Raw genomic sequence first — 26,776 nt, forward strand, 5'->3', positions numbered from 1 at the left:
GGGATTTAATCCTGCCCTTTTCACTAACACAAATTCATTTAAGCCCCTCATCCCTCACAATTTTATACATTAATATATGCAGTAGAAAGACTGAACAGTAGGAAAAACAGATGTAGAAATACCTTATATAAGGTATTGTTCTGGTTAGGTTTGAGCACAGCCCTGAAAGGCAGGTACTCGAGTTCTAATCCCCACTCTGGCAATGATTCCCGCTTTGACCTTTGTCATTTAACCTTCTGCCTCAGTTTCCCCGTTTGAAAAATGGAGATATTAATACTTACTAATTCACAGGGTTGTTGTGATGATTAATGAATGTTTTGAACACCTAAAGTCTAGCATAACTGCTAAATTGTTGGGGTGTTTTTTTTGTTTTTTGTTTTTGTTTGTTTGTTGTTTTTTTTTTAAGAAAACTGTATCTAAATGCAGTACTCTGAACAGCATAATTAAGGCTGAATCCACATGGATGGACTCCTGCACTGCATTTCTGTGCTGGCACAGGGGCCCATCTGTACAGATGTATTTACAGGCTCAGACCTCCCAATATTAATACTTCCTTCCACACTACAGCTAGATTGCTGCTAAAGCCAGGCACTTATTCTTATTGCAAAATGCAAATACACAGAAAAGCAAAAAATGAAAATATCTACAGTGATTCTTTTTTATTGGTTGACTAAACCTTCCCTTCCCCCAATCAGCAATTCCTTTATTTTTTGTTATTAAAATACTGTTTTTTAAAGGAAACCCATGTCAGCACAGATTCCTGCTCCTCTCCTCACTTTATGGTAAAACAATGGAATTGGGAGATGGGAGGAGAGAGAAAAATAGAAAAGAACATTGGAGCAGATGGGGAAAAAACTAACTGATCTACTTTTACTTGTATGTTTATTAACCATAACCCTTGTAAGCCATCAGTGGATGAATAGATACAGTCAAAAACTGTGTACGCAAAGAAGGACATAAGTAATATATTTAGACATAACACTCTTAAGGCAACTTAATACAATAGAAAGGTGTCAGTCTATGCTTCCTTTTGCCAATAACCCATTCCCTCAAGCTACTTCATTACTGTGTGTATTATCTATATGCTGCCCAAAGAGATTTCCCATGGCTGCTGAGGTGGGGATAGGGGTATGACAGCCAGGATCAAGTGACACTAGAACATAGGAACTGCCAGCTCAGAGCCTGAGCTTAATGTGATGAGCCTGCTTTCTAATTCAGCCTGACATATTCAATGATGCATCATTTGCTGTTGGAGGACTTTGCTCAGCCATCTGGGGACATAGTCTAGCATTTTGCCCAGAGACTGCAGGAAGCAGGCTGTCATTCAGACTGTCAGAAACATGATGTTTGCAAAGGTACAGAGTTCAGCTGTTACACCAGGCCTCTCTGGAAACAAAAAAGTAAATAAATAAAAGGGTTTGGCATAAGAATTTCACTCAACACAACACTGATATGCAGTACAGCCACATCTTGACTGTCATGCCAACCCTCTCAAGCCACGCATGGGTTCCTATCCCCTACTCCCCTGCAGTAATCACTGCGATACCAGCGCTGGTAGGTATAGGTCTGTTTTATATGGCAGCTTTTTTCAAATAAATCAGTTTTCTTGCACCCTGAGAGTGAAGTTAACAGTATCCTCAGCCAATAAACGTCTCAGTTTTCTAGTACAGAGCCAAATTCTTGGGACTCTACTCAGTTTTTACTCAGGGTATGTCTACACTAAAAACTTAAGTCGACCTATATGAGGTCGACTTACAGCCACCGCCGTACTTACTGTGGTGGTGCATGTCCACACTACCCTCCTTGGGTCGGGATGCGGGTCCTCACCAGGAGCGCTTCCACTGGCCTAAGAGGGGCAGCGTGGGGAGCTGAGAGCCTGTTCTCTCCGCTCTGATGGTAGCTCTCTACTGGGAGCCTGGCTGCCCCCCCACCCCTCAGCTCCCAATTCCCCAGTGGGAGTGCGGGGGAGGAGGAAGAACAGCCCAGGGCTTCTCGCCTCCCTGTTTCCTGCTGGGAGTGGGGGGGAAGCAGCCTGGGGCATCTCAACACTGGGGAACAGGTTCCAGCCATCTGGGCTCCTTGCCCCGACTCCCAGCCGTGAGTGGGGTCCAGCTGCCCTGGTTCCCAGCCAGGAGTGGAATCCTGTCGCCTAGGCTCCTCACCCCAGCTCCCAGCCAGGAGCAGGGTCCAGCCGCCTGGGCTCCTTGCCCCGGCTCCCAGCCAGGAGTCCAGCTGCACAGCTCTCCAGGGGCGCAGCTGGGCTCTAGCTGCCAGGCTTTTTTGTCAATTTCATGTCTTTGCTGGAGCCATGAAATTGACAAGAGCTCTAACAACTGATGCAAGTAACAGAGTATCTACACAGACACTTGTGGAGGTGAAGCTATTATGTCAGTGTGGTAGGGCATTTACGTCTGCAGGAGCAAGGCTGTAGTGTAGACACTGACATAATTAGGTTGACGTAAATTGCCTCACGTCGACCTGTGTAGTGTAAGACCTTCAGCAGGCTGTTGTCAAGGTCTTGGTGGACCATGGTGACTATTACATTTTGTGTAAGGGATACAAGATCTGACAGACAGGATGAAGGCAGTTTTTTCAGCTGTTACAACTACAAGGATCTGCATCTGAACATGCAAAGGTCTAACTGCCCATGCACATGCCATTCAAACACACAGTTACTTGGTTTGTAGGTGCAATTGTAGGCTTCTGCTTGAGGTGAGCCAGCACTGGAACCTTGAATCTGAACCCCTTCCAAAACTGGTGCAGGATCAGTTCAGATTTGGCTCTCTGAACTCGAGCCCACCCATAAGTTTTTGCAGAAAGAGCTAAACCCCATTCAGGATGTTGATGGAGAACAGCTGGCAAGATTAGTGAGCTGAATGATCTGAAACTGAACCTAACCCTGATTCAATCTCAGATCTACTTCCCAGCCTAGTCCTAATCTGGAGCTGGATCCAAACACTGTCTCCCTGGCCATGTCTAGTTTCTGGAGACAAAGATGGTTCACATGCATATTTCAGGATGCTTAGTTGCATGGAAAATCTCACCCATAGTTTTTGGGCTCACTGAGCCAGGGCTTTCGCTGGCATAGGGGAGTTCCCAGTGGACAATGAGGCTGCATAGCTTCCCTCCCAACAGCTACTGGCACAGGTAGTATGTCAGCTGTGGGAGGGAAGTGGCTGGACTTTATTGCATTCCTGCTATCCCCAAATGGAATATGGGCCATATGGGACTGTTGCCAGATGGTACAAGTTACAGTGGCCCCCAGGGTATTATACTCTGCGATGGGGCAGAGAATCAGGGAATTGTAACTGGTTGTTGGTTCTCAACCTCTCCTTGTAACCTCTCCTGGGCTACTCTAGGTAAATATTGGGGAAAGGAGTCATCCTTTGCATACCACTTCTTTAGGCGCAGACACAGCTGAAGTGCTATTCTGCTCTCCTTGGGGTTCCGACAACCCGAGAATGGAGCTACCTCTCCTCCCTACACTCTCCTCCCTCCTCTGCAATGCAGCACACAAGCAAAGGAAGTGGTGTTCCTGGGGTGCCAGAAGCAGCAGAGGGAGGTGATGGCCATACTACTTCTTCATAGCAACAGAGCTGATTCAAGCACTTCAGCTAAGAATATCACAGGGCATGGCTGTGGGAGTGTACTTTCAATTTAGAATCAAATCCACATTTTCTTCTTAATACACCGTCCTTAAGCATTCCAACCCCTAGCTACTTGGAATTTGCAGCTGAAGACATTTTGCACAATTAAATGGTAAATTTTCTCTTTCCATCATCATTTGTGTTCAAATATTTCTTTATGCCCTTTGTTATCAATGGAGGTAAAGCAAAGAAAAAGGATTCCTGGATTTTTCAAAAGTAAAAGTGGGCTGTTCGCTTTAGCGAGGAAGCAGGTGCAGAATTGAAGTCATTTGATTTGGGGAAGTCCTAGAAAAAATAATAGTAAACCACTAACCAAAGAATCACAGATGGAAAAGATCTTCTGTCTCGTCCACCCCAGGGCTGATACAGGTTTGTTCTCGGCTATATATTTTCTAATACACTGTCTAGTCAAGGTTTTAAAGGTCTCAAGCAATACAGCTTCCAACAGTCCCCTTGGGAGACTACTCTACAGTCTAACAGAGCTCCTCATTACAATTCTGCTTAACATACAACAAATGGAGAGAAATGATGGTCTAACTTAACAGCACTGCAAACTACACTGCATTCTACAGAGGTCTGCTATGCTGAATCAGACATTGAAAAAGAGCATCAGAGTTACCAGAAACTAATGCATGAGGCAATGAATTTGCTCAGAATTACAGCACTTAGCAAGTGTTAAATGAAACTGGCTAATAAAATGACTGGTCACTTGGTAGCAATTAAAACTTTTGGTTTTTTTAAGCATACAGCCTTTCTGTTGGGTGGTTTAAGCAGAGCCTAACTCCTACTAGTATTGTCATAACAATCTTGAACAATATAGAAAACTCCTAAATGCACTTCTTATTCAATTACTGAACTAACCTGGAGGGCAATATCTGGTATTATATATACACCCATTATTAAAGGGTAATTCAGTGTAACAAACCGAATCAAGTACATACAAAGGCTGTCACATAAAATAAACCAGTAACAAATTAAATTACTCTCTGTTTTTGGGAGGGAGAATGCCAGTCCTTTTTCATTTAAAAATATATATATCTTAATTTTTCTTTTGGATTTTAAAGAAAGGACCCCCCGCCCCCAGCACACAGAGCTGATCAGACTCGTTTGATACCCGCACCACATTCAATCTTTTTCTCCTTGTCTAGAGAAGGCTTCTCCTTTCCTGAGTTAATGAAGCACTAATCCTCTCTTGAGCTGTAAAATTCATTTTCACCATGGTTCAGTGGCAGATGTGGTTCAAAAAGCATGGGAGCCAGCCTACCCTGGCTCCTTCTCACACATCAGAATTGCATTTCTTTCTTCCAGATTCAGTCTACTATCAAAAAGATCACAGCGGAGTTAATCCAATCAGTGTAATAGTCATTGTTTTGTTAGTTCCTTCCTTCGCTCTCATCAGGTTTCTGCTGTTTTGTGTGGGTGGTATAATGATGTGCACAACATTCTACTCCACTCTTGGAGAAAGGCATAGTTTTTCCTATATTTTGTGAGGATGGACATAGCTCGACTGGAATTGCTTCCATGAGTAACATTGTATCTCTCACCCTCCCTCCTCTGCAGTGTTGCCAAAGTTTGAGTCAATAATTGGTAATCATCATCTTAAAATCTCCAGTTTTAGGAGTCACATGAACACATGAAAGCTCAAAAACCAAAATGCCTACATGTTGGCATGAAATAGCTCAGAATTCTTAAGTCAAACACATGATCAGACAACAGGTGTGGTTGGCAATACTGTGACAAAGGCCCAGAAGGGGAGAGACCAAACATTTATCCACGGAAGAAACTTAAAATGCTGCAGGATTTCTTTTTCCGGGGTAAACATCTCTCCTTCAGAATTCTTTATCTTAACCAGACAACTGAGCAGATATCCAAATTATGTGGAACACAGGGAATTTTGGGGTTAAAATGAATACGGGTGTGAACTCTGCACTGGCACAAAAAGAGCTCTGGGACCCTGAAAGAGTTAATAACCTCACTGGCTGCACCTGGGAAGGGTGTGGGCCAAGTGAAGGGGATGGACTCAAAAAGAGGAGAGAGAGCAGCTCAGTGGAGAGGGGGAGACCTCTCCACTGGGGAGGATGTAGTGAGTGCCCTCTCTCTCCGTGAGGGGGCCCGATGGAAGGCTAAGAACACTGGAAGGGCAGGTCTGCTCCTGAGGTGAACCTGAAGCCTGAGGGACGATCCGGAGCTGCTGAGGGATGACAGCCTACCTGAAACCCTGGGAAGGTAAAGAACTGTGCCAGACCTAGACTGTGGGGTGGAGTGAGGCACAGGAGCTTGAGGACAGGTGTGAGGCCAACTCACTATAGTGGAGGCTGACCTGTGAGGGAGAGGGATTGGCCACGTTAGCCTGACTGGGGCTGAAGTTTCAGCTGTTCTTGTATTTTTGTTGGCCTGGTTAAAACAACTCTGTGACCCTAGAAGAAATGGACTTAAATGTGACATGGCTGGAGGGCTGAGTTGTGAAAAGAGGTAGAGGACCACAGGGCTGGAGCGAGGGTCAGCAGGGGAAACTAGAGAAGACTGAGCTAATACAGCACTCAAGCCATGAGGAGGTACTCTCGTGGTGAATCCACTCTTCTAAAGAGACCAAAACAGCAGCTCAAACCTTCAAATATAAAATTTGTGGATGATACCAGAAGGCACAATACCTCTCAGGGAGGTACTGTATTGTTCCCATTTTACAGATGGGGAAACTGAGGCAAAGAGCATTTAAGTGACTTGTGCCAAGTCAAACAGAAAGTCAGTATCATAGCCAAGAGAAGAGCCCACTGAGTCAGTGTCAGAACCAGGAGTAGAATCGTGTCTAGCCAACCTGATCGCTTTCTTTGAAAAGGTAACAATCCTTTTGGATGGGGGGGGAAGCGGTAGACGTGGTATATCTTGACTTTAGTAAAGCTTTTGATATGGTCTCGCATGACCTTCTCATAAACAAACTAAGGAAATGCAACCTACATGGAGCTTCTCTAAGGTGAGTGCAAAACTGGTTGGAAAACTGTTCCCAGAGAATAGTTATCAGTGGTTCACAGTCATGCTAGAAGGGCATATCAAGTGGGGTCGCACAGGGATCAGTTTTGGGTCCAGTTCTGTTCAATATCTTCATCAATTATTTAGATAATGGCATAGAGAGTACACTTATAAAATCTGTGGATGATACCAAGCTGGGAGGGGTTGCAAGTGCTTTGGAGGACAGGATTAAGATTCAAAATGATCTAGATAAACTGGAGAAATGGTCTGAAATAAATAGGATGAAATTCAATACGGACAAATGCCAAGTACTCCACTTGGGAAGGAACAATCAGTTGCACACATACAAAATGGGAAATGACTACCTAGGAAGGAGTATTGTGGAAAGGATCTGGGAGTCATTGTGGATCACAAGCTAAATATGAGTCAACAGTGTAACACTGTTGCAAAAAAAGCAAACATCATGCTGGGTTGTTTTAGCAGGAGTGTTGTAAGCAAGACATGAAAAATAATTCTTCTGCTCTGCCCTGATTAGGCCTCAACTGGAGTATTGTGTCCAGTTCTGGGTGCCACATTTCAGGAAAGATGTGGACAAATTGGAGAAAGTCCAGAGAAGAGCAACAAAAATGACTAAAGATCTAGAAAACATGACCTAAGAGGGAAGATTGAAAAAACTGGATTTGTTTAGTCTGGAAAAGAAGACTGAGAGGGGACATGATAACAATTTTCAAGTACATAAAAGGTTGCTACAAAGAGGAGGGAGGAAAACTGTTCTCGTTAATCTCTGAGGCTAGGACAAGAAGCCATGGGCTTAAATTGCAGCAAGGGCGATTCAGGTTGGACATTAGGAAAAAATTCTGAATTGTCAGGGTGGTTAAGCAATGAAATAAATTGCCTAGGGAGGTTGTGGAATCTCCGTCACTGGAGATTTTTAAGAGCAGGTTAGACAAACACCAGTCAGGGATGGTCTAGATCAGTGGTCCCCAACCTTTCTGTGGGAATAGCACATTTCTATTCCCAGAAGACTGGCTGGCGTCAGAGACCCTGCCGCCGAAATGCGGCAGCGAAAAAAAGTGTCGCTGCCGAAATGCCACTGAGAAACTGCAACCCTTCTCGCGGCATTTCAGCGGGCGGTTCTCCGGTGGCCACGCTCGGCAGTGCGGTGTCCTGCGGGCGCACACAACTGTCCTGGCGGGCGCCATTGCGCCCGTGGGCACCGCGTTGGGGACCCCGGTCTAGATAATACTCATTCCTGCCATGAGTGCAGGGGAGTGGACTAGATGACCTCTTGAGGTGCCTTCCAGTTCTATGATTTCCCATAAAGTAATTTCAGTACCCATTAGACAGGGTAGTTTGCCTTGTTCCTTAAATGCATTTGGTACTGGCCAACGCTTTTCTTAAATTGGAAAGTCCTCTGTGAACACAGTGATGCTCATGGGCTCAGATCTGCCTCTGAAATGGAAATCAATTATTTAGAAGCTTTAAAACAATGGGGAGGAGCACTAGTTCCCTTATGGGAGCAAATCCAAAATGGCAATGGTGGGCTGGTGGCTTGCCTCTGGCCAATCCATTTTAACGCTATGGTGGGTGTTTGAAAAATTCAGTGGTTTGCAAAAGGCCTTCCAGTCATTGTGGCAAATTTACAAAACTGCAGGAGACCAAAAAACTGGCTGGCTCATGTGCTTTGTGTAAGCAATCTGGTGGCCTAAGTCACAAACAATGAATTGCATGGCCCATCCCATGTATTTTAAGTGACCAAAAACTTGGGCCTTATTGTAGAAAAATGTGTGTACAAAGGAATAAATCACACTACTAGAGAAATCACAAAGGAAATTGCACCATCATTACACATAATATATATATTTGATATAAAGGAGCATATCTGCCACATTTGTGAGAAGTGAAATGGTTTGATGTTTCACTTCCATTCTTTTGCTATTTTCTATGGAATGAAAGACAGCCCTTGCTGACAAAGAAGCCAGTGCCTCCCTGGAAACAGTCATGAATGTGAGACAGTTTCTAACTTGCTTTAGGCTGTAGTTTCAAGAGAAGACAGGGTGGTCTAGTACTTAGGACACTGAACTGGGAGTCAGGAGACCTGCATTCTAGTTCCAGCTCTGTCATTGTCCTGCTGTGTGACCTTGGGCAAGTCACTTCACCTCTCTGTGCCTCTGTTTCCCTTCCTATCCGTTGATTGTACGTTTACAATATAAGCTTACTATGCGTTTGTACGATGCATAGCAAAATGGGGTCCCAATTTTGTCTGGGACTTCTAAGTGCGGCGGTAATATAAATAACACTCATCCACTGGAACATGTGACTTCTGCTTTTTACTAAATTCACAAATCTTCATGAAAAATGTCACTGCTCCTTGGTGAAGTTTGCTGAACTGGTATAAATTATGGGGTATGCTGATCACATTGGTAGATGGGTGATTTTAAAACCTTTCCCAGACATGAAAACAAGCTCTGTGTGGCTCGAAAACTTCTCTCTCTCACCAACCAAAGTTGGTCTCATAAAAGCTATTTACTCACCCACTTTGTCTCTCTGATTTTAAAAGTGACAGACTTCTAAATATTCGGGTTATTTATTTATGTTGGCAGAAGGTTAGGTTCCACTCTTAGTGACACAAGCGTCAATCTAGAGTAACTTCCTGGAAATCCTTATAATGCACTGGGGGTAACTCTGGATTTACACCAATAACTGTGAGCAGAATCTGGTACACCATGGTAGCCATTTAAAAAAAAAATCAATACACAATGTAGCGACTTCATTTAGGTAGCTATTTGGCCAATGGCTACCAAACCTCCTTATCTGAGCTGAAGTAATGCAGTTATTATCTGTTTTAAGTGTAAGGAAATAATGCAGCATCTCAGACACCACTGAGGAATAACTGTAATGTTCACTTCTTAGCGACACCTACTGCAGTCGACTTTGTTTGTATAATCGCGCTCACCTGTGAAGTAACCTATGATACTGAAAATAAGTCTTAGATATCAAACCATTATTTTGTTTAATAATTACATTGGATTAACTTGGATATGTGAGGGCAGCTCCCACTCAGCCAGTATTTGCTGCTAGTCTCCATGTGAAAATCAAAAGTAAGCTTATCAACTTTAGTGGGTTTACACCTGTGTTACCACGAGCAGAATTTAGCCCATTACTACAACAGGAACCTAGCCTGCAAATGAGGGCAGAATCTGGCCCCGTGAAATTAGCAAAACTAAAGTCCCTTTTGTAATGCACGCTAAACCTAACCTGTTACTTACAACAAAGAAAATATCATCCAGTCAAATGGGAGTCAGATAGCAGCACTAGTTCTTTGGGGCCAAACCCTGAGAGGTGCTGACCATACTATCAACAGCGCACCTGTGTGCATTTGGTCCTTGATTTTTATTTTGTAATTCCAAAAGGCATGTTCTGTGCGGTCAGCAGCAGAAATAGTGGGCCAACGCAGCCTGGGGATTCCTATTTTGCAGACAGAATACACATCAAAAGACTATTTTCATGGCAGACTTACAATTTCACGCTCTCTCTGACTTTGTCTTATTGAGCCTTTCTCGTGAAGTGAGAAAAGATACCTTTCCGTGTGAAGATAAACTTGCTATCTAATTACCAGTCCATGTTGCTTATAATTCTGCGGGTTTCATCTGTTTTCCCGAGACATTTCCATCTCCTCTAAACATTACATTTACACTAATGCTATTTCTTGTGTCATTTATTACTTGGGATTTTTTCATGTAATCAAATGCAAGGACAGAGACGTCCTAACACATCAAATATTCTTAGGTTTGTCAGAGAGCAGAGATCCTGCACTGAATTAAACTATACTAGGCTGTCCCAGGAGGATATGGGTCATGCTTAGGGAGGAGTGAGATGTTCAGCAGGCTTAGGAATTCTGCTAAGGGGACAGCTACTGTGAAACTCATTCATACAGGCCACTGTAAACTCCATCAACTGAAGGTGGCCTTACTGGGCCCATTCCTTTGAGGTGTGGTGCTTTAGCAAGAAATTGATGGGAGTGAGGACCGCGGGCCCAGTGCTCTTAGGAGCTGGATGCTGGAGCGAAGGCTGCTCAGCCCCTGGCAGGATCAGGAGCAGAGTATGGAGAGCAAAACTGTACACAGCAACCTGAGAATGCACAAAAAGGACAAAAATCTCTTCTCTGAAGAGCTGGCAAACCAAAGGCCAGAATGGGTGCCATGCAGTGAGCAGACCAGAACAAGGCAGTGAGCAAACAACATTTTTGATGTCACATTGTCTCCCAATGGTGCACAGGTGGGATCTCATCATTAAATAGAAGAGGAAAATCCCTCTGCCATCATACAAAATGGGTAAAACAAACAAACAAACAAAAAGAAATAGGAGAAAGAGGGTGAAACCAGGATATCAGCACCTGCCTCTCAATTTACAACATGCTATCAAATACTCAGACATAAGGTAACAATTTCCTAACATTTAATCTTTCATATTATGTTTAAAATAAAGGAGCCAGGAAATCTAAATGTCCATTCCTGGCTCTGCCACTGACTCACTCTGTGCTGTTGGGTAAGTCACTGCAGCTCTCTGCCTCAGTTCCCCCATCTATAAAATGGGGATGATGATTCCTACCTGCCTCACCTGGGTGCTAGGTGGATTAACTTTAATTCATGCTCTGAAGATACATTATTCTTCCACTTACGGATCGGGGCTGGAAGAAATTCAGATTTAGATAAAATTTTAATAGAACTTGTTCTCATTTCAAAGTGGCCACCTGAGCCTGGATGATAGATGTGAGTCTTTTGATATGCTCTTTACTCTCTATCAGATGGTAGCCACAGTAGCAGTACACACAATAAAGATGGTAAAGCCGATGCTGCCGAGCAGAAGAGGGAATATGTTTGCTTTAATGAATGTGCTTAGCGCTTCTTGACAGACCTGCCAGCAGGAGTCCTGTTGAGCCTTTCAATTACCATTTCACTATAGAGAAGACTCCTGGCATACCGAATTGCTCCAGCACCAACATGCAGGCAGGTATTCAGAGCACACCCACAGTTAATGGAATCAGAACTGGCTGGGAAGAAAAAATAAAGCAATATTTTATTGTTTGCTAAGTTCCAGCCTCCTGCGATACAGCCTAATGCTCCATCGCAGCAACAGTATAATATGCCATAGGTGGGGGGGGGGGGGGGAGGACGGGTGTGCGGTGGAAAGGCTAGGTAGGCAGATTGGCACACTTGCTCGCATGCCCTATGCAGGCTCCAAAACCTCCCACTCTTGCTTTTAGTCTGTGTTCTCTGGAGTGCTTTCTGAACAGAGTGGAAAGGATTATTTTCTTTATGCCATCGCTGTGTTACACCTACACAGAAATATAAACCCCAACAGGCAACTGCACTGGAACCGTGCTTGGAAAAATGTGTCTCACACAGAATGAAGCTACTATCCCCATGCCCTTTGGGCAAGGTACCACCAGCACCACTATCCTGATGGCTCCAGCTGAGCGAATGTTTCTAATGAGTGAGGTCTAATGCAGTTAGCAGAGTGCCAGCCATGCTCTGGACAGGACCTTTACCACTGAGCATCCTTCATACCCTAAGGTTATTTTCTTTAGCTCTAAACTTCCATGCCAGCCCCAAAGCTAGATTGCTGGTGCTCTCGAGCAGGTGCGCAATGGTTGGGAGAGAGAGCCCTTTCCACATGGCACACACCTGCGGGAGGCAGCCAGCATCATGCTGGTGTTTGTGCTCTCTAGGAGTAATCCTGCGTTATGGAAGCCAATGGGAGCATTGCCATTGATTTCCATGAAGGAAGGATCAGGGCCTCTGAGCATAAGGGAGCAGGCAGGCTAGTACAGTTAAAGGTGCCCAATATGCCAAACGAAGAAGGGGAATGGGCAGTTAGGGCACACTCCTGGCACCGCTCCCTTGTGCCCCCCTTCCTCTCTCCAGCACTGCGGGAGCTCAAGCTACTCCACATTAAACTGTGTCATAGTTACCATCTGTCTTCCCCAAGCAGAATGCCTTAAGCAATTACTGCTTGGGCACTACACTTCCCTTCCCTCACCCCCTACAGTGTTCCAGTGCCTCTCAAATGCCAGCAGAGCCCCTGACATGCCTTGAAGAGAAGCTTTCACTAAGAGCTGTTCCCCCTCACGCGTTTTCAAAGGTTTCTTCCCCTTTGGTTCGCTGTTCTTTGACCCTCATGTTTCCTTTCCCTTTGTTGTTGCTACTGCTGCTGCTTTGACTTTATGTACTATCAAAGTCTTATTTACATCCGCTGGATATGTCTACTGCTCAGTATCTGCCTTCATCCCACGTATGGGGTAAAAACCCCCTCATGTTATTTACACAAGCAGCCTCCCTGAAGACAGTTAGCAGGATTTGGCCCATAAACACTGCTCTTAATCAATATCACCCAACATACACTTTTTCTGCTTAATGCATTCCCCCCTGTGCCTAAAGAATTCTCCTGCTCAATGGTCTGTTCCATTTGGACACTGTATCTATTTTCTCACGTCTCCTGTTTTGTCTCGGGCAACACTGCATCACGTAGGCCTGAAATTCTCACAGCCTTACCTGGAGATGGCCAGAAAATAAAAAACATCCTGATTCATGAATAAAAGCATCAAGTTTGGTTTGCTGTCATTCATGGGGTCATGTGATTTTTGGCAACTGCCAGGTATTTGTGAAACTGTTTGCAAATGCCAAAAACGTCATGAATCTTAGTGTGGTAACATTCATTCATTCCAAAATTCCTACCAAAAAGTGCCATATTAGTTTTTCCCTGGTTTAAAAAAAAGTCAGTCATCCAATCAGAGAACAGCAGCAGTACCATGTGACTTAAGGGACCAATCACACAATAAAGACAAACAACTCACAGGCCGAAATTTGTCACAACTACTCAGGAAATACTTATGAATAAAAATCACACTCATGGCGATCAGGATTAGTTTGCAAACTATACACTACCTAACACAGGTTACATTCATAGCAAGTATTATTAAAACAAAACAAAAGATTTCAAACCATTCAGAATTTCTCATTTACTGTGCACAATAGTATAATTTTTTTTTAGTTCAGAGTTCTTCTTTAATTATTATAGATTATTTTTACTGTATGTTTCTTTAAGTTATGAAATGTGAGAAGTTTACAGCTACCTGGGCTAGAAAACAGAGCATTTTTATTATTTGAGAATAAAGATCTGGAATTCTCAATCTCAGCTTTATGGACTGCTTAGAATTTCATTCCCCTAAAGGGCATGATTCTTTCAAATAATCTCGTTCATATATTTTCCCATCTCAGAAAAGCCAATGTCATTTTAAACCCATCCACCAGATTTATAGCATTTCTCCCTTCTGATAATCAGGGAGAATTATGCAAAGGCACAGTTGTGTTATCAAACATGAATTCACAGCAATCTAATTCCATTGATAATTCTCCCTGGCACATTGTTTTTACAGTATGCCAAGATGTAGATACCGACAGTATAAGTGCTGTGGAAAAAAGAGATGAATAGGAAAAAATTCTGGAAGGTCAATTCTGGTCATCAGTGCTTCAAGCCAAATTTACAAATATTAAAATGGATGGATGGATGAGTCTGCACTGGAGAAGAAAGAATCCAGCTCATGACCTGGGCAAACGAGGGGGGAGGGGGAAAAGGGGGCACGCAAAGAGGCAAAATAACCTCCTTTTTTCTTTTCAGCAACCTGAGGAGTCAAACGGCCAGAGTTCTAACTAACCCCTACATGCTGCTTCCATGGTCTACTCTTGGTTCAATAAACGGATTAAGACTGGAAGGAAGCTATTACAATCTTTATTTTACAAAATTAATTCAGCTGCTAAAAACACACAAACAACCAGAACCACTCAACTCTCAAACTACAAGTATGGATTTTGGTGTCCTGGTCAAATTCTCAAACTGGGTAATTACATCTTCTACCTGCTGATACCTGAATCCCACCCTTGTGGCTTCAATTGTAAATAACACTCCTCTTTATTCCTGAGGTTACAGCTAAACAAACAAGCAGCTGAGAATCAGTGACATTGGGAATGCCGCCATGCCTCCGTTCCTCCAGCCACATCTCTTTGCAAAGTGGCTGTGCCACGCCAGAAGATCTGGCCCTGGCTTTTCATCTTTATAAACTAACAGTATTTAATGAGCAACAAAAAGTAAGTAAACCCTAAAGAGTATACTCCATAGGACAAAAGCACAATCCAAATGGTTGGCAGTGGATCAATAGCAGAGTAATGGACTGTCCTCCTTGAGACTGTATGTGTCAGTGTGAGTCTGATACCGTCCCACTAGGCCTAAAGAAATGAGACCACCAAAGATTGCATTTTGAGCTCAGCTGAGCATGCAAATACTGCACACTGAACTGTTTTAGAGCAATGTAGGTAACTAGTGCAAATGGAGAAATCTTTTTTTTCCAATTATTTTTGTTGCAGTGGTTTGACAATGATCTGATCATTTGAAATTGATTAGTTCTGCCACATGCATTTTATAGCACTTCATTATTTTTAAAAAGCCAAACGGTTCAAATTACCCTGTTTGTCATTTAAATGATAATGTTTTTGAGAATGTAAAAAGAAATACAAATCTCTGTGCTGTGGAATAAATACTCTGACACCAGAGACGTGCTAGCAGCATAACAATTTTTATCCACAGCATCATTTTTTCCTCTCTCCACATTAAACTGCAGATGCTTGAAGTTGCATACAGAGCTGTGCATGGTGTGAGGAATAAAAGTACAAATTCTCCATGAAACTGTCCCCAGAAGCCAAGGAATTTGCATACTTTTGCAAGAAGGAAATGTTATTATATAGAAGATTTTACAATAGATTTTGCGGAGGTTAAAAAAATGAAATGATAGCGATGGCTTCATCACAACAACAAAATGCCAGGAGAGTAAATGCATGTGCTGACTACAGCCATGTAGCAACTTTGAGATTAACTAATCGTAAAGGGTCTATTTTCCCATCATTGTGGATGGATATAGGAACGCAACTTTCATACATTTTTTTACGGGGGTTTATTTTAGTGCTCCTGAAAAAATGCTGGGTTGAGAGCCCTGGAGATTGAACTCAGTTTTCCACAAAAGAGGGAAAGAACAGAAATGCAGTTCGTGTGTTCTCCAAACCATAACCCAAAGTGGAGGGATCCCCTCTCAAAGGATGCAGGGGTAGTTCCACCCACATTCAGACCCTGTTCTCTCTTCTGAGATTGCTAGCAAGCATGCAGACTGTGATGGAGTTTTGAGTGGCAGAAACTTGGCCATTAGGGACTGCACCAAGACCACCCAACTCAGATCACATGCTACAGATCACTAACCGCCATCAGATAGAAATGATATTCACTCATTATTATCCTGGAGTAGACTACAGAGACCTCCAGCAACAGGCTCCTTATCAAATTAATATCCCCGACCAGCCAGCTGTTAAAACATATTGAGCCAAGTTCAAAAGCAGAGGTACAAAAATATGTGTAGGCTGCTTACAAGGATGTAAGTCCAACGGGATCCAAGGTGTAGAACATGCAAAATGAGCCGGTTTAAGCCTTGGGCACAGTGAGACTGGGGGAAGAGGAAAGAATTTGTGTAGGGCAGGGAGCAGTTACAACCACATGTGACAGGCACGTGACGAAAAAAGTTTGAACAGTTGCTCACACAAAGGAGGTTGCAATGCCGTATGGAATCCCCAGTTTGGGATTCTCAGGGAGAAATTCACTCCTGGTGTAACTCCACTAAATAAATGGAATTGCATCTTTGGACCTCCCTAGGCCACCACGGGTGGAGAGCGCTTGCAGAAGCACTGGAGGCAGTATCACGAGCAACAGTGATCCCTAGGCTCAGGTGAGTGCAACACTCAAGATTCTCCTAAGGGAATCCCATCTAATCCTCAGACAGAATCATGGTGACCTGGATGAGGGGATTTGAGTGAAGAAGGCAGTATACATCCATAGACAGAGGATGAGAGGCTGATGTGCTCTGGTAGGGAGAGAATGAGAAAACATGGCTCTGGCTATGCAGGAATGCCCTAACAAAAGATACAATAAATTGAAAAGAGGCTTTTCTTCAAGTGAAGATGCAAGTGAAACAGAAATGTGCAAGTCACTTCCCTGCTGGCAGGGGTATATCCATCTCACTGTGACAGAGCAGCCAATAGTCCCGTTTTATTTTAAATCTATTTCTTATTCACCCATCTCACACGTCTCTCTAGATTAGCTAGACCTATATTTTAATTGTTTTAATCGAACATACTTTTCATTTCTTCCATGGGCCCCAGAGGATTTCACTGGCAAAAGGGATGCTTTCTGGCATATTTTAAATGTAGGAAAGGAGATCACATTCCTTCTAGAATAGGAAAACCAAACTCCAGCATCGAGCAGAATGAAACCAAAAGGTTCCATACACTCTTTGTACAGCCACGTGGACAGCTGGTTTGTTAGAGAGCCGTCCTGCTCTGGAGAATAACATTGTGAGTAAGGATATCATAAAATAAGAATCATCCTAATAATTCTTTCAGTAGCACCATGCTGCCTGCTTTTTTTAAGGCAGAACCTTGGAATGAGAGATCTGGTCCAGAGAAAATAAGAACCAACCATGGCCCATCGTTTGTAAGGACATTTAATAGGTGTAATAAAAGAATACCCCTCAGAAGGAATGCTGCAACCAGCAGGTCCTTTTGTTTGATGCAATGATGCCTTTGCTGTTACTACTCTTAGATTAGCTGTTCACATACAGCTTGGATGGTTAGTAAATGGCAGGGAAACAAATGACGCAAAAATTATACCAATGGACACTCATCTCGGTCTTCCCTCAGGAAGGCCGGCTCTAGTCCCCCCTGCCTCAATCTTGGACAAAATCCTATTTAAAAGGGGGAACTGAAGACTTTTTAATAAGGTTCCAAACTGATAGCCAACCTCAAAGATGTCTTATTTTTTTGGTATCATATAGAAAACTGAGATAGTGATTTATACGTTTCAAGTCTTTTTGACATGTGCTGTAGGTTTCTTCAAGGCTCAGAAACTAATCAGAAGCTTATCTTTCCCTTTGTGTAATGGCAAGCTGTCAGCTTCCATGACCCTCCAAACAATTTAATAAATGACACTAAGGTTTCACTTCAGAGACAGAATGTCTTGATATTCCAGGTGTTCAGTCAGGGCCAGCCCCTACATGCAGCACACGCTGAAGTGAGACTGATAGCTACGCTTGTTGAGCTGATAGGACTCCTTTTATGTCATTAAATTAAAAAATATTAGTATGCATCAGGAAGGTCCCTTATTTCCACAGGGCACCATTGTGGCAGCTAAGATGTAAATGTTCAGGAGTATCTTCCTTCTGGCTAGCGAAAGCTTAGTGAATTACGAAGACAACCCACCCCATCTTCTTGTCACTAGCAGGCTCCACTCCACAGCCAAGTTTCAAATAGGCAATTGTGAGCCGGCAGACCAGGTGCCAGCTCATGCCAAGGCCCCAGGCCACACTGAACACTGATAAATGCACAGCTGGAAACCAGTCTGGCTTACCTGTGGGTTAGTATAGTTAAAAAGGATATTAGTGTTATAAGAATGTATTTTGCGTTTAGACTTTATGGAATGCTTGTACAAAGCTGAATATATTTGTACCCCATGCTACAAGGTAGTACTTATGAGTTGGCTCTATAACTGTATTAATGTTTGTTCTGAAGCCATGTAACTCACCAAACAGGAAAAAAGCTTCACCTACTGCAAAATGCTGGATTCCTGCAGAAGGTGTTATCTCCTGCCCATCAGGAAGGGCTACTGAATCCAAATGGGCCATTATGGAATATAGACTTTGTTGATTGCTCCCCACACCAATCCGTGAAGAATCTACGTGCAACCGTGCTCATCCCATCATCTTGGACTCTAGGGATGCGAGGATGAAAATTCCTGACTAGAAGGAATTAGGGTCTCTTTATGCTTTCTAGAGTCTGAGGGGCAAAGATTTCTAAACACAAGTAAGAGACCCCTAAGCGGCTTGGCTTGGGTTAGTTCCAAAGGACATAAAAGCTTGCTGATTATAGAAATTTCTATCACCTTTTGAATTTAAGATTCTATTTCATTTCTGTGCAGGCTTACCTTATTTTAACCTTGGAAAAAGAAATGAGAGTTATTTATTAGATAATAAACAGTATGTTACAGGATTGGCTACCAGCATTGTCTTTGGTGTGAGATACAAGTTTCAAATTGACCTGGGGTAAGTGATTGTTCCTTTGGTACTGGGAGTAATTTGAATATTTTGTGATCATTGGTGTAAAGTGACCATGTATCACAGAGTCAAGCTTGCCAGGTTGGACTATCCAGAGGACTATCTGTGACTCCTTGTTAAGGCTGTATAGTGCCTGAGGAGTTTACACTTGTTGGTTGGTGAATTCTAAGTATAGAATTCACACCCAGTGTGGAGTCTGTGCCCTGGCTTCTTAACAGTCTGCCCTGAGATTAGTATTATCACTCGTGAGCCACTCCAGACAGTGTAACAGCAATATCATACCATGACTCCATTGCTTCCTTCCTTCAGGATCTATTTCCTAATACACACCTCTCTCACATCTTCAGGGTTACTTTATGCTTTTTCCTCCCTTAGGCCTTTATTGATGTGCTATGATTTAGAAGACAGTTCTCATCCAGGATTGGATGAGGTGGTACAAACCAATACAAACAATTTTCTGTCTCCATATCCAAAAAGTAAAATCTTGGATAAAAGTGACCTGAGATCACGTTTCACTGGTTACAAAGCCATTCATCTGGCAGGCCAGCAGATATTCTGCCAAACAGACGATTGTTCATCTGCTCCTATTGCCTCCCCTCATTTCATTTAAAATCCATGCCGAGATTCAGACGGTTAGACCAGAAGGGAGCATTGTGCTCCACTAGTCTGGCCTCCTGCAAAACACAGGCCCTGGGAAGTCACCCAGAAACTCCTGCACTAAGCTCAATAACTTGTGGTAGAGCAGCTTTCTTTGCACGGCTGTCTCACTGAAGGGGAAGTGACCTTGTGTTATCTATGGCATTCATCTTTCCTTGAAATGACTGGTTGATTCCTCCTTTAGAGATGCAAGAGTCACTTGCACTTCTTCTGAACTTCTAATTGGGGTCCAGCACTCACTTGGATTATTAGACATCCACTCGCAAGACTTGATTGGAATTTCTGCCAAATCAGAGGACAGGTCACAATACTATAAGTAAGGTAATAAGATTGGAGTTCTGGGCTACAGTTGAATAAAGATAAACATAGCTTCGCTATTATGGCGGAAAGGCTTTTAATGGTTTGGTCAATGGAAGAATGGAAGAGTTTGCTGAATGAAGCCATCATGGAACACTCAGCATTATCTCTGTGCAAGTGGACAGCAAGGGAATGTCCTACAACCCCAAAGTGAAGGGAAACTGAACTGTATCCTGCAAATTTAAAGAGGTGGATAAAAAATTAGATCACAATTGTAGAGCTTTCAGCCCCATCAAAACCCACACCAACTTAGAGCTGGTCAAAATTTTTCTAACTTTGATTTTTCAATGGGAAATAGAATTGATTTTTTCAGAGGAATATTAATAATAAATTCATCCTATTTTTCCACCAACTACAGAACGTATTGAAATTAGAAAATTTTGTGAGAACAAATGGAAATTGAAGTTTTTATGAAAATGTTTATGAAAAATATCCCTTTTTCACCCAGCTGTCTGCAGTTAAACTATCAGCACAAAACTTCGCATAAACATTATTACAAATCCTCCTGCGCAGAGCAGGCCAAGGAAGATGGTACCAGAGCCTCTATGTTAGCACTCGGGTTTGTCTACATGGCGCCACAGACTGGTCTTTGTGGTGTGAATTGCAGAATGCTCTAACTGCCCCGCGTAGACCCTGCTGTTGCAAACTAAAAGATACCTAGTTCCTGTTGATGCAGTACAGTTTCATGTTTCATTTCCTCATATGCCATATGCTACCTCATGGGTCACGCACTCTGCTCAATACTCTCTTCTTTTGTCTGCCTCTTCCATTCGCAGATGTATGCCCTTTTTTGTACGGTTCACTATGCTTAAACCAGCCTCCCTCTTTTTGTGTACCAAGTGTCCTCTTGCCTTCAGATTTCTCATGTTGTAGGCTTAGCCCTGATCTACACTAGGAGTTGAGGTCAAATTTAGCAGCATTAAATCGATTTAACCCTGCACCCGTCCACATGACGAAGCGCTTTTTTTCGACTTAAAGGGCTCTTAAAATAGATTTCCTTACTCCACCCCCGACAAGGGGATTAGCGCTGAAATCGGCCTTGCTGAGTCGAATTTGGGGTACTGTGGACACAATTAGACTGTATTGGCCTCCGGGAGCTATCCCAGAGTGCTCCATTGTGACCGCTCTGGACAGCACTCTCAACTCAGATGCACTGGCCAGGTAGACAGGAAAAGACCCGCAAACTTTTGAATTTCAATTTCCTGTTTCGACAGCGTGGCAAGCTGCAGGTGACCATGCAGAGCTCATCAGCAGAGGTGACCATGATGGAGTCCCAGAATCGCAAAAGAGCTCCAGCATGGACCAAACGGGAGGAACGGGATCTGATCGCTGTATGGGGAGAGGAATCCGTGCTATCAGAACTACGTTCCAGTTTTCAAAATACCAAAACCTTTGTCAAAATCTCCCAGGGCATGAAGGACAGACGCCATAACAGGGACCCGAAGCAGTGCCACGTGAAACTTAAGGAGCTGAGGCAAGCCTACCAGAAAACCAGAGAGGCGAAAGGCCGCTCCGGGTCCGAGCCCAAAACATGCCGCTTCTATGATGAGCTGCATGCCATTTTAGGGGGTTCAGCCACCACTACCCCAGCCGTGTTGTTTGACTCCTTCAGTGGAGATGGAGGCAACATGGAAGCAGGTTTTGGGGACGAGGAAGATGATTCCCTAACTGCACATTTCCCAGGGTCACTACCCTTGATATCAGCAGATCTTTGATTGTGTTGGCTACTTGCATCACAGCAGCCCCCACAGATAGCTCACAGCAAGCAAGTGGAGAAGCCGGTTTTCCCGACAGCCAGGAACTGTTTCTCACCCTGGACCTGGAGCTAGTACCCCCGAACCTACCCAAGGCTGCCTCCCGGACCTGCCAGGCGGAGAAGGGACCTCTGGTGAATGTACCTTTTAAAATACTATACATGGTTTAAAAGCAAGCATGTTTAATGATTAATTTGCCCTGGCATTCGCAGCTCTCTAGGATGTACTCCTAAAGCCTTTGCAAAAGGTTTCTGGGGAGGGCAGCCTTATTCCGTCCACCATGTTAGGACACTTAACCACTCCAGGCCAGTAGCACGTACTCGGGAATCATTGCAGAACAAGCATTGCAGTGTATGTTTGCTGGCATTCAAACAACATCCGTTCTTTATCTCTCTGTGTTATCCTCAGGAGAGTGACATCATTCATGGTCACCTGGTTGAAATAGGGTGCTTTTCTTAAGGGGACTCCAGAGGTGCCCGTTCCTGCTGGGCTGTTTGCCTGTGGCTGAACAGAAATGTTCCCCACTGTTAGCCATGGGGAGGGAAGAGGGGCTAGCCACGCGCTGTGGGGAGGCAAAATGCGACCTTGGAACGAAAGCACATGTGCTACGTATGTAATGTTAACAGCAAGGTTTACCGTGAAAGAGTGTAGCCATTGTTCTAGAAAATGTGTCTTTTTAAATACCACTGTCCCTCTTTTTCTCCACCAGCTGCATGTGTTTCAAGGATCACAGGATCTTCTCCTTCCCAGAGGCTAGCGAAGATTAGAAGGCGAAAAAAAATGCACTCGCGATGAAATGTTCTCCGAGCTCATGCTGTCCTCCCACACTGATACAGCACAGATGAATGCATGGAGGCAGACAATGTCAGAGTGCAGGAAAGCACAAAATGACCGGGAGGAGAGGTGGCGGGCTGAAGAGAGTAAGTGGCGGGCTGAAGAGAGGGCTGAAGCTGAAAGGTGGTGGCAGCGTGATGAGAGGAGGCAGGATTTAATGCTGAGGCTGCTGGAGGATCAAACTAATATGCTCCAGCATATGGTTGAGCTGCAGGAAAGGCAGCAGGAGCACAGATCGCTGCTACAGCCCCTGTTTAACCAACCGCTCTCCTCCCCAAGTTCCATAGCCTCCTCACCCAGATGCCCAAGAACGCGGTGGGGGTCCTCCGGCCACCCAGCCACTCCACCCCAGAGGATTGCCCAAGCAACAGAAGGCTGGCATTCAATAAGTTTTAAAAAAAGTGTTAAACTTTTAAAGTGCTGTGTGGCCTTGTCCTTCCCTCCTCCACCACCCCTCCTGGGCTACCTTGGTAGTTATCCCCCTATTTGTGTGATGAATGAATAAAGAATGCATGAATGTGAAGCAACAATGACTTTATTGCCTCTGCAAGCAGTGATCGAAGGGAGGAGGGGAGGGTGGTTAGCTTACAGGGAAGTAGAATGAACCAAGGGGCGGGGGGGGGGTTTCATCAAGGAGAAACAAACAGAAGTTTCACACCGTAGCCTGGCCAGTCATGAAACTGGTTTTCAAAGCTTCTCTGATGCGCCCAGCTGTACTCTTCTAATAGCCCTGGTGTCTGGCTTGTGTAATTGGCTGCCAGGCGATTTGCCTCAACCTCCCACCCCACCATAAATGTCTCCCCCTTACTCTCACAGATATTGTGGAGCACACAGCAAGCAGTAATAACAGTGGGAATATTGGTTTCGCCGAGGTCTAACTGAGTCAGTGGACTGCGCCAGCGTGCTTTTAAACTTCCAAATGCAAATTCTACCACCATTCTGCACTTGTTCAGCCTGTAGTTGAACAGCTCCTGACTACTGTCCAGGCTGCCTGTGTATGGCTTCATGAGCCATGGCATTAAGGGGTAGGCTGGGTCCCCAAGGATAACTATAGGCGTTTCAACATCCCCAACGGTTATTTTCTGGTCTGGGAATAAAGTCCCTTCCTGCAGCTTTTGAAACAGACCAGAGTTCCTGAAGATGCGAACGTCATGTACCTTTCCCAGCCATCCCACGTTGATGTTGGTGAAACGTCCCTTGTGATCCACCAGTGCTTGCAGTACTATTGAAAAGTACCCCTTGCGGTTTATGTACTCGCCGGCTTGGTGCTCCGGTACCAAGATAGGGATATGGGTTCCGTCTATGGCCCCACCACAGTTAGGGAATCACAGCAGCCCCCACAGTAGATTTGCCCACTCCAAATTGATTCCTGACTGACTGGTAGCTGTCTGGCGTTGCAAGCTTCCACAGGGCTATTGCCACTCGCTTTTTCAACTGCGTGGGCTGCTCTCATCTTAGTATTCTTGCGCCTCAGGGCAGGGGAAAGCAAGTCACAAAGTTCCAATGAAAGTGCCCTTATGCATGCGAAAGTTTTGCAGCCACTGGGAATCGTCCCAGACCTGCAACACTGTGCCATCCCATCAGTCTGTGCTCGTTTCCCGAGCCCAAAATCAGCATTTCACCGCATGAACCTGCCCCATTAGCACCATGATGCCCACATTGCCAAGGCCTGTGCTTTGAGAGAAATCTGTGTCCATGTCCTCGTCACTCTCGTCACCACGCTGACGTCACCTACTCGCCCGGTTTCGCTTTCCCAGGTTCTGGTGCTGCATATACTGCTGGATAATGCGTGTGGTGTTTAATGTGCTCCTAATTGCCAAAATGATCTGAGCGGGCTCCATGCTTGCTGTGGTGTGGCGTCTGCACAAAAAAAAGGCGCGGAACGATTGTCTGCCGTTGCCCTGATGGAGGGAGGAGCAACTGATGACATGGCTTACAGGGTTGGGAATTAAAAATCAACAAAGGGGGTGGCTTTGCGAGAAACAGAATGGCCCCTTCAAGGATAGAACTCAAAACTGGGTTTAGCAGCCTGTTGATTTCACGGAGGGAGGGAGGAGAAAAAGAATACAACACAAATCTGGTCTATTTCTTGTTTTGAGCCACTTCATCTATCTTTATACATCTTGCTGGCAGCAGACTGTGCAGTACCACTAGCCATCGTCATCTCCTGGGTGCTCGGCAGAAGACGATGCAGTATGACTGCTGGCCATCATCTTCTGCTGGCTGCTGATTAAAAGACAGTGCACTGCCGGTAGGACTCAATCGCCATGAGATGAAACTTAAAAGGGAAATGACCTGGCTGAGTCACTCCCATGTTTGCCCAGGCGCCCCGACCTCATCGAGGTCGGTTAAAAGAGCACCCAGGACTACATCGACGACGGCTACCAGTCATACTGCACTGTCTGCTGCCAAAAGGCAATAAACTGCTGCTGTGTAGCAATGCAGTACCACGTCTGCCAGCACGCAGGAAACATATGGTGATGGTTAGCTGAGCTGGCTCCATGCTTGCCGTGGTATGGCGTCTGTACAGGTAACTCACGAAAAAAGGCGCACAACGATTGTCTGCCCTTGCTTTCACGGGAGGGAGGGAGGGAAGAGGGGCCTGACGATATGTACCCAGAACCACCAGCGACAATGTTTTAGCCCCATCAGGCACTGGGATTTCTACCCAGAATTCAAATGGGTGGCGGAGGCTGCGGGAACTGTGGGATAGGTACCCACAGTGCAACGCTCCAGAAGTCGACGGTTGCCTCGGTACTGTGGACACACTCCGCCGATTACATGCACTTAGAGCATTTGTGTGGGGGCACACACAATCGATTGTATAAAAATGCTTTCTACAAAATCAACTTCTATAAATTTGACCTAATTTCGTAGTGTAGACATACTAACTCTCTTCCCTCATCTTGACTCTCTCTTCCCACCCTCACTCCTAATCGTCAATAGAGTACTGTGTCAGCACAAATTAGAACAAAAGTTCCTTGAGGCAGGGACCTTGTCTATTTCTTTGCTTGCATAGCAGCATAAATGCTGACAGGTTAGCACATTATAAATTAATGTTGTTAATAAATAAATAAATAAATAAATAAAAATAATGAGAGCAATCTGCTGCTGGTTGAATTCCAACTCTAATCTTAACATACACATTTGGGCAAATTATCCATTCCCTGCATCCCTCTCCCCAAGTAAGCATAGTTCACACTAGACCACTTGAGACTGACACTTAACTACTAGTCTCAATCAAAAAATGATAAAAATTCAAGCTGAAAAACAGCTATTATGTACCACCTTTGCCATTCCCCATGGCCAATGCAGGACCACAACCCCACAATACACTCTTAAATGCTTAGAACAGCCATGGTTTAAATTTGTGCAGTGACGGGTTTTCTACTAAATGTATTGAGAGGCTATTCCACAGCTTAATATACCTTGCTCTTAGAAAACGTTCTGAAATATTCTTGCTTCAATTTTCCATGTTTAAATTTCATCCCATAACAACCCCTCTTCCTACCCATCAGAATAATTCTTCCCTAGATTGGGGGGAGAGAGCAAAATGGGATGAAATTTAAACATGTAAAATTGAAGCAGAATACTTCAAAACTTTTTCTAAGAGCGAGGGTAACAGCCCTGGTATTTGCTGAATAGTAATTGGCCAGACCATTCAATGATCCTGACATTTTCTCTAAGGCCCCAATCCCACAGTTCCATCCATGTGGGCAGAGCTTCCCCCCTCCCCGAGCTTCAGTGAAATCCTAGCACTCTGCATGGATGAAGGAGTCTACCTGTGCACATGCAGGATCAGGACTGTTGTTAGATTCAAAACAACAACTAACTAGCCTTTTTGTGGAATGCACACACATTTTGTATACAAAACACACGATCCTCCTAAACACTTATCTGACTGGCACACTGAAAAATGCCAGCAGTCTAAGGGTTAACTAGCAAGACACTAACTGCAGCATTTTAAACCAAAAAATGAAATATTAAGGCAGCATAAAAAACGCAGCCTGCTGCCTTTTCAGTTTTTCCCGAACATCAGATCGTCTGTACCACAAAATGAAGCCTAGGAGCTGTTTCTGCCCCAGATAATTTCCCCCCCAGTTTTGTTCATCAAAGGAGACAGAAAGTCTCTCACTGAGCACAGCATCCTGGGGGATATTTGCAACCTTCTCCTTTCTAGCACAAAGGATAGTTAAAAGTGTGAAAATTCTTATACAGAAGCTTCAGTTGAAGCTTGATTTGCAGTGTGAGAAGATCAAAGCACACACATGCCCAATTTAAAGAGAGATTTAAGTCCTGGATATTATTTGTGTTAATTTTTTTTTTTGCAAACATCCCATAGCATCGGTACAAAT

At 44.2% G+C, this 26,776-nt stretch overlaps 1 protein-coding gene across 3 annotated transcripts in view; it reads right to left on the minus strand.

Annotated features, from left to right (window-relative positions):
• The window catches only part of PPP2R2B (protein phosphatase 2 regulatory subunit Bbeta), a 261,499-nt gene that overhangs the window by 34,168 nt on the left and 200,555 nt on the right, over positions 1-26,776 (minus strand). The gene's annotated exons all lie outside the window — the stretch shown is intronic.

The sequence above is a fragment of the Natator depressus genome, chromosome 8 (genome assembly GCF_965152275.1).
Source record: "Natator depressus isolate rNatDep1 chromosome 8, rNatDep2.hap1, whole genome shotgun sequence".
Lineage (NCBI taxonomy): Eukaryota > Metazoa > Chordata > Testudines > Cheloniidae > Natator > Natator depressus.